The sequence below is a fragment of the Hydra vulgaris genome, chromosome 07 (genome assembly GCF_038396675.1).
Source record: "Hydra vulgaris chromosome 07, alternate assembly HydraT2T_AEP".
Classification (NCBI taxonomy): domain Eukaryota; kingdom Metazoa; phylum Cnidaria; class Hydrozoa; order Anthoathecata; family Hydridae; genus Hydra; species Hydra vulgaris.
Genome location: NC_088926.1, coordinates 32,067,359 through 32,081,246, shown reverse-complemented (window position 1 = coordinate 32,081,246; position 13,888 = coordinate 32,067,359). Strand labels below are relative to the sequence as shown.

The 13,888-nt window shown below is 28.9% G+C and overlaps 1 protein-coding gene across 1 annotated transcript in view; it reads left to right on the top strand.

Moving 5' to 3' along the window:
- The window catches only part of LOC101241060 (afadin- and alpha-actinin-binding protein A), a 94,018-nt gene that overhangs the window by 10,766 nt on the left and 69,364 nt on the right, over positions 1-13,888 (top strand). The window lies entirely within an intron of this gene.

The window sequence follows — 13,888 nt, the reverse complement described above, 5'->3', positions numbered from 1 at the left end:
GGAATAAAGCCCGTATTCCGACAGCATTTTATCCAAATGTAGTCTTAAAGTTGAAAACTTTAGTCCAGGAATTTAAATTAATAAAAAAAAATAAATCCAGATTGTCAGATTCTCAGAAATCGAGAGAGAAATCATTTACAGACACCATTGGCCTACTTTTTGACATTGCCCACAAGGATGCTGAAACCATGATCATAATTGAAGAAGATAAAGAATTTTTATTGGATCAGAGATGTCAGAGAAAAATGGTGATGTTTGGAGAGGACAAAGAACTTTCAAAATTAGAAGAAAGAAATGAAGCAAGGAAACAAGCAGAGAGAGAACGAAAGCTAAAAGAAGAGCAAAGACAATCTGGTGCGAGTGCAATAGTTCCTGTTATTGAACCTTTACATGACGAAAGTTATAGTGATGACAACGATAACGATGCTGTTGATAATGACAAAATGGTTGGTAGAGATTTTGAGATAGAAATCCCTGTTAATTACAGACAACAAGTCAGTAAAGCAAGTTCTTCAGGGTCAGCTGAATCAAGTTTAGCAAGTACTCCAAAACGACAATGTATCTTAGATACAATTCTTGACTCGCCTGATGTTTCATCAACATTAGACAGAATTAATCTATCTGACACAAAATTTACTATACTAGCAGCAGCAATTGCAAGGGCTGGTGGACAGAACCTCGATGATGGATCATTGTCACGTTCTACAGTCCGTAAAAAACGAACCTATCATCGATCAAATATTGAAGCCACTGTTCGAACTGAATTCTGCGATTTGGACAAACCACCATTAATCGTCCGCTGGGATGGCAAACTGATGATAGATCGTACAAATTCTGCAGCCCCTAAAGCAAATGTTGACCGGCTATCTGTAGGTGTGACAGGTCACAATGTTGACAAAATACTTGGAATAGCAAAACTATCAGCTGGAACTGGAGAAGCCCAAGCAAAAGCAGTTATTCATCTGCTTAATTTCTGGGACATAATTGGTGATGTTATTGGAATGAGTTTTGATACTACAGCCTCTAACACTGGCTCCAAAAATGGTGCATGTGTAGTTCTAGAGAAACATATAGGTAGAAATTTGTTATATTTCGCTTGCAGACACCATGTTCATGAGATCATAGTAGCAGGAGTGTTTGGATCACTATTTGGACCATCATCTGGTCCCAACATACCTCTTTTCCAGAGATTTCAGCAATATTGACCCAAAGTTAATCAAGGAAATTTTAAACCTCTGGATGACATTCGAATGAAAATACCCCTGGTGCAAGAACTACAAAATGAAATGATTGCATTCCTCAAAGAAAACCTGCATGTTAAAATGCCAAGGGATGACTACAAAGAAATCATGGATCTCTGTCTGTTAATACTTGGAAAACTGCCTGATCAAGAAGAGAAAAATTATCATTTCAAGATCCCTGGTGCTTATCACATGGCTCGCTGGATGGCCAAGGTTATTTATTGTTTTAAGATTTATTTATTTCGTGAAGAGTTCAAGTTGACCACAAAAGAGGAAAAAAATCTCTGTGAATTTTGCTTATTTGCTAGTCTGGTTTATGTAAAATCTTGGATATCATGCACAAATGCCAGCGATGCTCCAGTTAATGACTTGTTTCTGTTTCAGCAACTTAAGCAGTTTGCAGTTGTGAACAAAACGATTTCCGAAGCAGCAGCCAAGAACTTTCAAAACCATTTGTGGTACCTTTCACCAGAATTGGTCCCACTAGCTTTGTTTTCAAACAAACTTCAAACGGAAGAGAAGCGAAAAATGATTTCCAACATGAAATTTCACGGTGAGAACTGGTCTGAAAGGTTGATCAAATTAAAGAACATTGAAAGTCTAGAGAAGAAATCTCTGGACATGCTGGTGACATCAGTTTCAGCAAGTGCGTTGCGGTCAATGAAGGTTGATATTGATTTTCTGTTCAACAACGATCCAGCTACCTGGAATGATTCCCCAGAATACCAAGAAGGAAAAAATTTAGTATATTCATTGAAAGTAGTAAATGATGCTGCCGAACGATCTGTGGCTTTAATGTCGATGTTTAATGAATCGATTACAAGGAATGAATCTGAAATGCAGAGGTTAATTCAGGTGGTTGAGGATCACAGAAAGTGAGTGCCAGATGCCAGAAAGTGTACTCTGAAGAGTTATAGTCCTCGCTAGCATTAACATTGCACAAACTATAACATTACGATAATTAAATGTTAATTGCTCATATGTTTTTTTGTTTATAATTCGTATTTTAATCAATGACAAAGAGTCAAAAATCCTAGTGTTTTATTTTGGAAAAATTCTGATATAACAAAAACCGCAGAACTTTAGTTGTATTGCAGTATTTTATTTCATTAATTTCTCTGCTAATAAACCAGTCTAAAGTGGATGTGGATTGTAATTTGTATTCAGAATTTAATATTTAGAGATAATTAAAACTGATCAAATCTGAAAAATCTTATTAACCGGGTTTTAGAAATTTGTGGAACTTTGTTACTTTTTCCATGTTTTTCACATTTTTCGTAAAACTTTATGGTCATTGAGCACCCCCTAAACATTATCTGATTGGAAAGATTTTTTGCACAGTTAATTACTATGTCAAATGGCACAAAATAAACAACTATGCAATCAAATCTGAAAAAAAAATTTTTTTTGGACAGCCCTAATATACATATATATATATATATATAAATATATATATATATATATACATATATTTACATATATATATATATATATATATATATATATATATATATATATATATATATATATATATATATATATATATATATATATATATATATATATATATATATACATATATATATATATATATATATATATATATATATATATATATATATATATATATATATATATAGGGTTATTCCATATCAAATCACCTTGTTTTTTGAAAGTTCCCCAGGGTGCCATCTCAGATTTGCTTTAAACTTTGACCACACACAGATCCTATGAAAAAAATACAATGCAGAAAATTTCAGCTTGATTGACCAATTAGTTCAAAAGTTATGATTCAATTAAAAATGACCAAAATCCGAAAAATTTGTGTATCAGGAGCTTACAGTAGTTTTTTTCGATTTTTGACAAACCATAACTTTTAAAATAAAGATGATGATCACCTGATATTTTGTAGGGTAATAGTTTTTCACCCAAATAATCCATTATTGCAGTTGTTTTTGACTGATTTTTTAGAGTTTTTGAGTTATTGTACCTTAAAGTTGCTAAATACTGCATATATTGCTAAATATTACATTATAAATATTTTTTTGAACTTTAACAGTTTGATACTTACTTACAGAAAGTGGATTTTTTTGTTACCTTTGTGTACTTAGGATCACCACTTGTTACAATAATCAAAATTATGCATTAAAAATTAATCTAGCACATGCAGCAGCCTATTGAACAATCACTTTTTTGAAAAATTATGATAAATTACATTGACTTTGCTGGCATAAAAAGTAGCGTAAACAGTTGAAATTAATTATGAAACTTTTTAATGTTGAGGTTCTATATATAGGCAATCACCAAAAAAAATTTAAAGACCTATACTCTATCTTATGACATGATTGTAGCCTTTTGAGAGTGATGATATTTTTAAAAGGAGAACAAAAAAATACCACTTACCACATACAAAATTTATACCTCAAATTTTATACAAACTATACTTTAAAAAAGTGCTTTATAAAGTAAGATAATCAGTTAAAAGAAAAAGTATGTATACATGAAACTAATTTGCTTATCTCTGATTTATATAACTCATAATATTGTAGTAGTCATTACTTGCAAGAATATAGTCACAAGCACTTATGCTTTTAATCTTATTTGACTTATTATCTTGTCAAATGGAACCCAACACTGACTTGATTGTGCATCGTTTTTCCATTTTAAATTTAATTTGTTTCTTTGCATAAACTTCACATTAACGTCTTGGTTTTCATTACAAATATCAACCTCAAGCCCTATGTACCATTCTTTATCGTAAAAGCATGCAATATATTTACTGGGTTGAAAATTTGAAGGATTTTTTTAAATCAAGTTAATATCATTTAACACATGACTATTATAGACAGTATCACTAGAGATTCTTCAAAAAATCAATTTCTCTCCATCTGGTACAAAACAGTGATAGCTTCTTGTTCCAGGAACTGTGCGCATCCCTTCATATCGTTTCTGAAGGTTAAAAGTTGTTTCATGGTTATCGATATCATCACTTGAAAGATAAAATATTAACACCTTTGATGTTTTTTTGAGCCTATGTAAATAGATCTTGTGGTGTGAGAATCTGATTTGTAATTGCTGCTCGTAGACTAGCTTTTGCTGCTTCTCTTTTAATAGTACCTCCTATTACCATTACATTGACTTTTGCCATGTGACGTAGCAAAGAAGTGATGCTCAGCATTTATTTGGTGATCTACAATGTGATAAATTAAGTTTATTAGACATTTGTAGTTTTTATACTGTGACGCAGCACCATCACTGAAGTATTTAACTTTATTCACTGTGGGTAGTTTGATTTTGACCATAGGGAGCAACTTTGTGAGAAAATAATGGACTGCTGATTGGTCATGACAAAGATGGTCAGAAATTAAACAAAAGCATTCACATTTAAGGTGATCTTTTTCATCTTTGTAATAAACAGCAAATGGGTGTAAGGTAGCTTGATCGGCTGGCCAGTAAAACCCTTGTATAGTATCTTGTACAAGAAAACTATAGTTTTCTGCAAAATCCATCAGAATAATGCATTTTTATGCATTATTCTGATTTTTATGCATCAGAATAGTGCATAAAAACATTAGGCCATATATTGGTCTAATGTTTTTTTTGCCTCTGATAAGTAGGAAGACTGTGCTTAAAGTGGTGGTGACAAAGGTCATACAAAGTTTCACTTAAAGTTTTAATAAATTCACTAATACTTGTTTGGACTGTAATAAGTGCAGTTCGGTCAGTTGACACCCATTGTTTATATGTGATCTGATCATCAAAATCAAAATCATTCTTTTCAAACACATTTTCTAAGTAAGTCTTCAAATTTATTTTACCAGAGCAGTTAGAAAATAGATGAAACATGCAGTTTCGACTATCTATATTACAAACACATACTTTCATTAAATCTTTGTAATATATTAAATGGCTGTTAGGAAGAGCAGAGCACATCAAATTAGCATTTTGTTGGTAAGAAAATACACAAACTGAGTGGCTTCCATTACTATCAACAGTAAGGCACCACTTTGGCCTTTGTTCACAGAACTTGCTGAATCCAACTTTGTGTTCAGGGTATAACTTATTAAATTCCAGATAAAGTTCTTTTAAACAAACTAATGTTAAGCATTTTTGTTTATGAACTTTAACATTATTTATATGCACAGAAACAAAGTCTTTTTTTCCTGGACATTGTTTAGTGTATTCGTCAGATTTATATATTTCAATGACTCTCTGCTTAACAATATCCTTCAAAGGATGTCCTTTTTCAGCCTCAGGTTTAGCAAGTATTCCCTTTTCATTTTTCAGCTTTCTGGCTTTCTTTACAAGATGGTCTGAAACTGAAAATGCATTACAAGTTTTTTTAATTGACCAACTATCAGGAGTTAATGTTAGTAACTGAACTTTTTCTTCATTCAAACAGATTTTTACTTTTTCCTTTATTGCATCTAAAAGTTTGTCTAAATCATTACAGTTAATGCACTTTTGCTTTTTCTCAGATATTATTTCTTTTGGGCCTATATCCAATGCTGATGCTACTAGGTTTGTCATACTTGTTTCTAGTTTTTGAACTTTTTGCTTTCCATATTCTAATTTGTCACGTTTACTTACATTTTTTAGAGGAGATATTTCCAGTAAAGAAGCACTCTTATTTAAAACTGTCTTATTTAGGTCTGAAGAACTAAACTCCTCATTACCAACATCTTTGTCTTCATCTTCTTGACTAAATTTTCCTGTAATTTGTTCAAGTTTAAATTCATTCAAACAGTTAGTGCAAAGTTTTTGACCAGGTTTGATCTTATGTTGACTTGCTGTTAAAATATCGACTTTACACAATCCCTTAATAATTTTTTTCATGTGGACTTTAAACGGATTACAGCAGTATTTTTGAAGCGCTTCATATCTAGAAATATAGGCTTTTTCATGGTGAAAACATATTTCCTCATTTAGTTCAAAAGTGTGTCCAATTCTTTGAATAAGAACTTTAACATCTGTGTTCACAATATCTTTTAGTTTTGTTCTTCTAATCATTCTACAATAATATGTTTAGTCGCAATCTTCATTTGAAACTTTCCCCACACAACATTTCTCTGTCATTTTTTACTATTTTTTTATTTTTATTACTAATCTAAAAAGTTTAAAAAAGACATGTACATATTAAATCTCAAAAAAAAAAACAAATATCAGACACTGATTATGACACTGATTATGTCATTATTAGTAGTACAAATTAAGACATTATGTTATTAAAAAGAAAACTGAATATATTCATTCACAGATAAATAAAAAGTATACTACTGTCATCCCTATGAATAATTATTAGACTATGACCTAAGGTTAGCTCATAGTCTAATAACATTCTCCTTTTAAAAATATCATCACTCTCAAAAGGCTGCAATCATGTTATAAGATAGAGTATAGGTCTTCAAATTTTTTTTGGTGATTGCCTATATATAGAACCTCAACATTAAAAAGTTTCATAATTAATTTCAACTGTTTACGCTACTTTCTATGCCAGCAAAGTCGATGTAATTTATCATAATTTTCAAAAAAAGTGATTTTTCAATAGGCTGCTGCATGTGCTAAATTATTTTTTAATGCATAATTTTGATTATTCTAACAAGTGGTGACCCTAAGTACACAAAGGTAACAAAAAAATATACTTTCTGTAAGTAAGTATCAAATTGTTAAAGTTCAAAAAAGGGTGAAAATTTGGTCCAAAATTGGAAACCCGCGTATAAGTCTAAGTGGGAATTCAGAGTGAAAGTTTTGTCCAAAAATGAAAACTAGCGTATTCAAAATAAAAATTCGCGGTCAAAAATATTATTTAAAACATTTATTGTAAATATAAGGACATAAACACAATTAAAGAATTATGTAAATTGAAAACATTTTGTATTAGTACAGACATAGGTAAACATATTAAAATTATCTGATCAATCATCAAAAAGTTCATTGTAGATTTTCTCTGAAACATCTCCAATGTGATCATCTGTGTGATCATTATCTTCCGAGTAAGCTTCAACATCTCGCAGATCCTCAGCCTCATCATCAAACAAAGCATCGTCTTCAGTTCCATCCATAGCATTGCTGATGCCAAATTTTAGGAATGAATTTTTGATCATTTCTTCGGGGATTGATTTTCAAGCCTCATCGACCCAAGCTGCAACAAGTGTAATGTCTGGTTTTTGCAAGTTTAATCAAAAAATAAGAAATACGAAAAAAAATTTCTAGGAATAAATTTGTTTTTTTTCTGACCCGCATATAAGTCGAATTGCTGTTTTAGAGTAAATATTTCATCTAAAATTTCTCGACTTATACCCGAGTATATAGGGGATATATATATATGACATGGGCATGATAGATTAAAGTTTGAAACAACTGCTAAGAACTATATTCACAAAAGAAACAATCTTTCTAAAATAAATTATAGTAAAACAGAAACAAGTAAATATACAGTTAAGCTTCCATGGCTCCCAAGAATAGGTCCAAAACTTAGAAAAGAACTTAAGCCTTACAACGTCAGAATAATTTTTACTAGACCACTTACGTTAAAAAATATCTTATGCAACAACATGTCAAAGTAAATTCTCAATAGCAATCCTGGTGTCTACAAACTCACATGCTCTTGTGGCAGTATATACATTAATGAAACAAAAAAGAAAATTTTAACGAGATGCATTAAACATCAAAAAAACTATTTAAAAGGTAAATGGGATGCATATGGTGCAGCTGAACAAAGTAGAGAATCTAATGGTATGTTTGATTGATCACATCTGAAAACTCTAGCAATAAAATCAGAGTACAATGAACATAAAGTTAGAGAATCACTTGAAATTAACTATGCCTTAACATACCAGGAAATAAAACACACTCCTATACTTCTCAACCGTTACAATAGCATTAAAATTTCTAAAAACGGTTGGAGACCTCTGTTTAAAAAAATTATCCACAAAAATGGAATTAAATAATATTTGCTAATTTTATATTTACGTTGTTGTGTTATCATTTATGGCTTCTTTTAATGTCTTCTTTAACGTTTTTATGTAATATTTGTATTGTATTTTACGTCTGATGACAATCTGTGCAAAAATGGGTGAAAATATTACAAAGAAAAAAATGTATATATATATATATATATATTTATATATATATATATATATAAATATATATATATATATATATATATATATATATATATATATATATATATATATATATATATATATCTATAGTTTGTTGGCTTTGGGAAGAGCAGAAGGAAAAAAGTGATTCTTACGCCAACACATACGTCACTTTTAATTACTTTTGACTTTTGTCCAACATTTTCGTGTTGAACGAAAGTCAAAATCATTAATTTAATTACAAATTAATTGTTTTTAAAAAACCACAAAAACGCAAATTTAATTGACCAGAATGTTTTTGAAAACATTCTGAATGTTTTTAAAAACATTCAGAATGTTTTTAAAAACATTCAGAATGTTTTTAAAATATTCTGAATGTTTTTAACAATATAAACAATGTTTTTATTTTTATTTTTTTTAATAAAATGTTTTTATTTTTATTTTTTTTACTGTAAATCATGCGTGGAGTGTTGTTACATCGACTATCTTATAGCCTGACTCGGAAGGGAATGCTGCTACATCGACTGACAAATAGCCTGACTCGCAAGGGAGTGCTGCTACATCGACTGACAAATAGCCTGACCTGCAAGGGAGTGCTGCTACATCGACTGAGGGTTTGGTTGGGGCAGGCAGTCTATCATTATTAAAAAAAAAAATTCCGGTCTTGCATTTTGATTTTTACTTTTTGTCAACAAAATATGGAAAAAACTTTCGGACAACATCTAAGGGTTCTATATATATATATATATATATATATATATATATATATATATATATATATATATATATATATATATATATATATATATATATATATATATATATATATATACATATAATTTTACTTTATAAACTTTTTAATTTATTTTTTATAAAACAATTATAATTTTTGAAATTTATATATTATTTTGCTTCTTTTGAGTACCAGATTGACCTACTTTTAAGGAACTTTTTTTTTTAATTTTAGGACCCCATTGAAAAGTAAACTTAATTGAGCTGTTACTAAATATTGGAATAATGCTTTGAAACTTTAATGATTTACTTTTTTTCATCAATTAACAACGTTTAAAATCTAGCCACTTAATTATTAAAAAATATTTTTTTTGAACTGGTCTAATTTATATATATACACATATATATATATATATATATATATATATATATATATATATATATACATACATATATATATATATATATATATATTATATATATATATATATATATATATATGTATATGTATATATATATATATATGTATATATATATGTGTATATATATATATGTATATATATATATATGTATATATATATATATGTATATATATGTATATGTATATATATATATATATATATATATATATATATATATATATATATATATATATATATATATATATATATAATATACAGGACTTGAAACAACAAACTTTTTTGTACCAGACAATTTGTCTGATACAAAAAAGTTTGCTGGACATGTCTGATTAAATTAAAGAAGTGCGATCAAACCCGATTCCTTACAACGCATAAAATATTTTGTTTTTACTACTTGACCACGCAATTTGTATGATAAATTATCTAACAATTATCTAAAAATTATCTAACGTCAAATTTCTCAGGTCATGAAATTTCATATTTCATCTCAAAAATAAGGCTCTCCTAACTTCTGGTGAATTTTTAACGGTATCTATAATAAGGACAAATCTGTTATTCCCCCTTTAATATATGTTTCAGATTTTCTCACCTCACCTAGAGACAAAGCTCAATTGTTTGCTAAAAACTTCTCATCAATATCATCTCTTGTTTCCACTAGTCGTATTCTACCTAATACAGCCAACAAACAGGTTAATCCATTGCCTGACATTCATATCGCTCCAGCTTCTATATCTAAAGTGATCTCCTGCTTAGACTCTTTTACAGCTTGTGGTCTGGACAACATACCTACTGTAGTCTTACAAAAATGTTCTCTGGAGTTGTCAGCTATACTTTCAAAACTATTTAACAAGTGCTTATCAGAGTCTTATTTTCCAGTCTGTTGGAAAAGGCATCTGTTATCCCTCTTTTCAAAAATTCTGGAGAGCAATCTTACTTGTCTAACTACCGACCCATTAGTCTTCTATTATTTTGAATTTTTAATTAAGAAACACTTAGTTTCTCATCTTGATGCTATTAACTTATTTTCTGATGATTTCGATCTTCTCATTCTACTGCTGTTTGTTAACGGTAATAACTAATACGTTTTATCTCTGACTGCTTGAAGGGGTATTTGAGCTTGAAAAGGATCTCACTTCTGCTACAGTCTGGGGTTCTCAGTGGCTGATGGACTCTAACTCAGATTAAACTCAATTTTTTAGCTAATTGTTATTACATTAATCTAGATCTTCCTATATTTATGAATGGTAATGTACTCGATGAGTCATCTACCCTTCTTCTCGGATTATACTTCCGATCTTTCTTAGAAACTTTATATCATATCCTTTGTAAAATTAGCATCTGCTAAGGTTGCATCTATTTATTGTACACCCTACTTTCTTACTCAGGATTCTATTCTTTATCTCTATAAATTTCAAATCTGTCCTTGTATGGAATACTGTTGCCATATCTTGGGCGGATCTTCTAATGATATCCTTTCTATTTTAGGCAAGGTGCAAAAATGCATTGTAAACATAGTTATGCCTGCACTTGCAGCCAACCTCTAACCATTATCACATTGTCGTAATATTGCTTCTTTTTTCTATAAATACTATAATGGGAATTGCTCTAAAGAGCTAGCGTCTCTTGTGCAATCTACTAAAATCCATTCTCGTGTTACTAGTCATTCAATTAAGCCTCATCTTTTTGATGATGTAATATATAGCAAACTTAATCCTTCTGGCTCACAACTTGTTCGTACTTACATTTTGTGCGTAAGTTTTGTCAATCAGCACCTACAACTATCAATTAGCTAAGTTTTTAAGAGATTTACTGTCACCTATAATACCTTCAGAGTTTGGTACAAAAGATTCATTCAGTTTCTTAAAAGATGTGAATTGAGCTAACATTCATGGAAAATACTTAATATCTTACAACATACAAGCCTATATACTAATGTACCTCTTTGAGAAATCATTGATATTGTTGTTAGTTCAATTTTAAGTAGTAATGATAACCTTAAAATTAATAAACCAATTTAAAGAAGCTTTTTATATTTGCAACATTACAATCACAATCACAACGTTCAACCTAATAGACAGTGTAGCTATGGCTCCCCACTGGCTCCTGTTCTTGATAATTTATAAAAGAAAAATAGCTAAAATCATACAATGTCATCAGTCCAGTATTTTACAAACATTATGTTGATGACATTTTTGCTGCATTCCAATCAGAAAATGATGCATGCCATTTTTTTGACTATAAAAGATATAGTTCAATATCTTTTACCATGGTAAAGGAAAAGGAACCTAAAATCTCTTTCATGGACATTAGTGTAAACAAAGTAAATAGTTCTTTATATACTTCTATTTTTCATAAGGAAAGGTATTTAGGCCTTCATACTTTGTTTTGTAGTTTCATCTCTTTTTCAAGGTAAGTTTGACTAAATGCTTAATTGATAGAACCTTCAAAATTAATAATACTAAGCTTGGTTTTTACTATGATGTTTATAATCTGTTCAACATTCTCAAAACAATATATTTGTCTTGGCTTATAAATAAAATTTGTAATTCTTATCTTACCAAAAAAACTATTTCTACTAATCAATTTGAATCCAAAAACCAAGAAGTCAAGAAAAACCACTATACACTTCCTTATTTGGTAAAATATTTGCTCAAACAAAAAACGAGTTTAAACTATATCACTAAAAAAACTTTGTAAATCTAAATTCTTTAATTTGATTTTTTACTCTTTTAAAATTTCTTATGTTTTCACTGAAGAACGCTCTTCCTGTAGAGTTCAAATCATGTCAGATAGTTAGACCTACAAAAATCTTGACTTACTAAGTTGTTCTACTAAAAGAACATCTACTAAAAAGTGGAACTAATTTTCAGATAACCTACTGACGCCTAAATTGTTTTAAGCCGATTATAGTCTTTTTTATTTTCAACCGATTTAAGACGTTTTGGTTTTCGATCGATTTATTTCTTGACCAATTTTATAGATTTTCATTTTTTACCAATTTGAGATAAATCCATTTTCAACCAATTATCTGGTCTGTGTTTTTAACGTTGTTTTTTTTAAACTACAATTTTTAATTATTTTTTTTTCAAATTAACAATCAATAAGTTTTCCATGCATTCATTTAACCTAATAATTCCCGATTCTGAAGACAGCACTTTAACCACTGCACCAAGGCTGATCAAATTTGGCTCATTCAAATCAACAACAAAATATACAAAATACGTACCAGAAAGGCGAAGTTATAAAATTGAAAATACAGTAAGTTAAATATACAGTATGTCAAAAATACAATAGGTCAACGATTTAGTAGGTTGAAAAATTAGTTGCACATGTTTTAGGTTTAAATATAAAAATCAAAATTTGTCGGTTGAAAATCAAAAACGTCAAAATCTACGATTTACAAAATTTCAAAATTAGGTTGAGTTATAGGCCACTGTTCAAATCATTTGTTGTTTATAAATTTGTATGGACATGTTGTAATTCCTATTATATGATGAAACTTCTCGCCACGTCAAAACATGAATGATTGAACACTACATGAGAGATAAAAACTCACACATATACAAACATCTCCATGCTAACAATAATTGTTTTGATAGTTATAATAATGACTGTTTTCTATATTGGATTCTGCCTCCAATAAATTTGAGCTTAAAGATAAAAAAAGTTTGAATAGAAAAATCCAGGTATGAACAAACATTTGAACCATTATAAGAGATCTCTTTTCGCATAATAGCTACCATTTTATAAATTGTTAACCTTTTGTTAAATAATTTAGTATCTTTTTTATTGTATTTTTTTGTTATTGACTATTTTGTCATAAATAATAAAAAAATTGTAATTTATGTTTTATTACCGCAGAATAGTTGTATATAAAATTAAATAAGTTTTTAAAACCCAACTGAAGATGACTATAAAATAGTTGAAACATGTATTGTAATTTTTATTTGTTAAAAAGTATGGTTTTTATCATTAAGTGGAAAAAATTAGTCTTATTTCTTAACTGTTTTATCTATCTTGTGCAAAAAAAAAAAAAATTTTAAAAATTTTGGTAAATTAAGATGTCAAGCTATATATATATATATATATATATATATATATATATATATATATATATATATATATATATATATATATATATATATATATATATATATATATATATATATATATGTTGTAATTATATGTATAAAAATATATATATATGTTGTAATATATATATATATGTTGTAATGAAACACAGTGTTAAATGGAAAAAAATTTTGTTAAGTGATTTTCTACTAATATAAAATTGCTCTGTTCTTTAAAGAACATTGAACACTCTATTGTGTAGAATACTTTTTAAAGTTGTTTATATATATATATATATATATATATATATATATATATA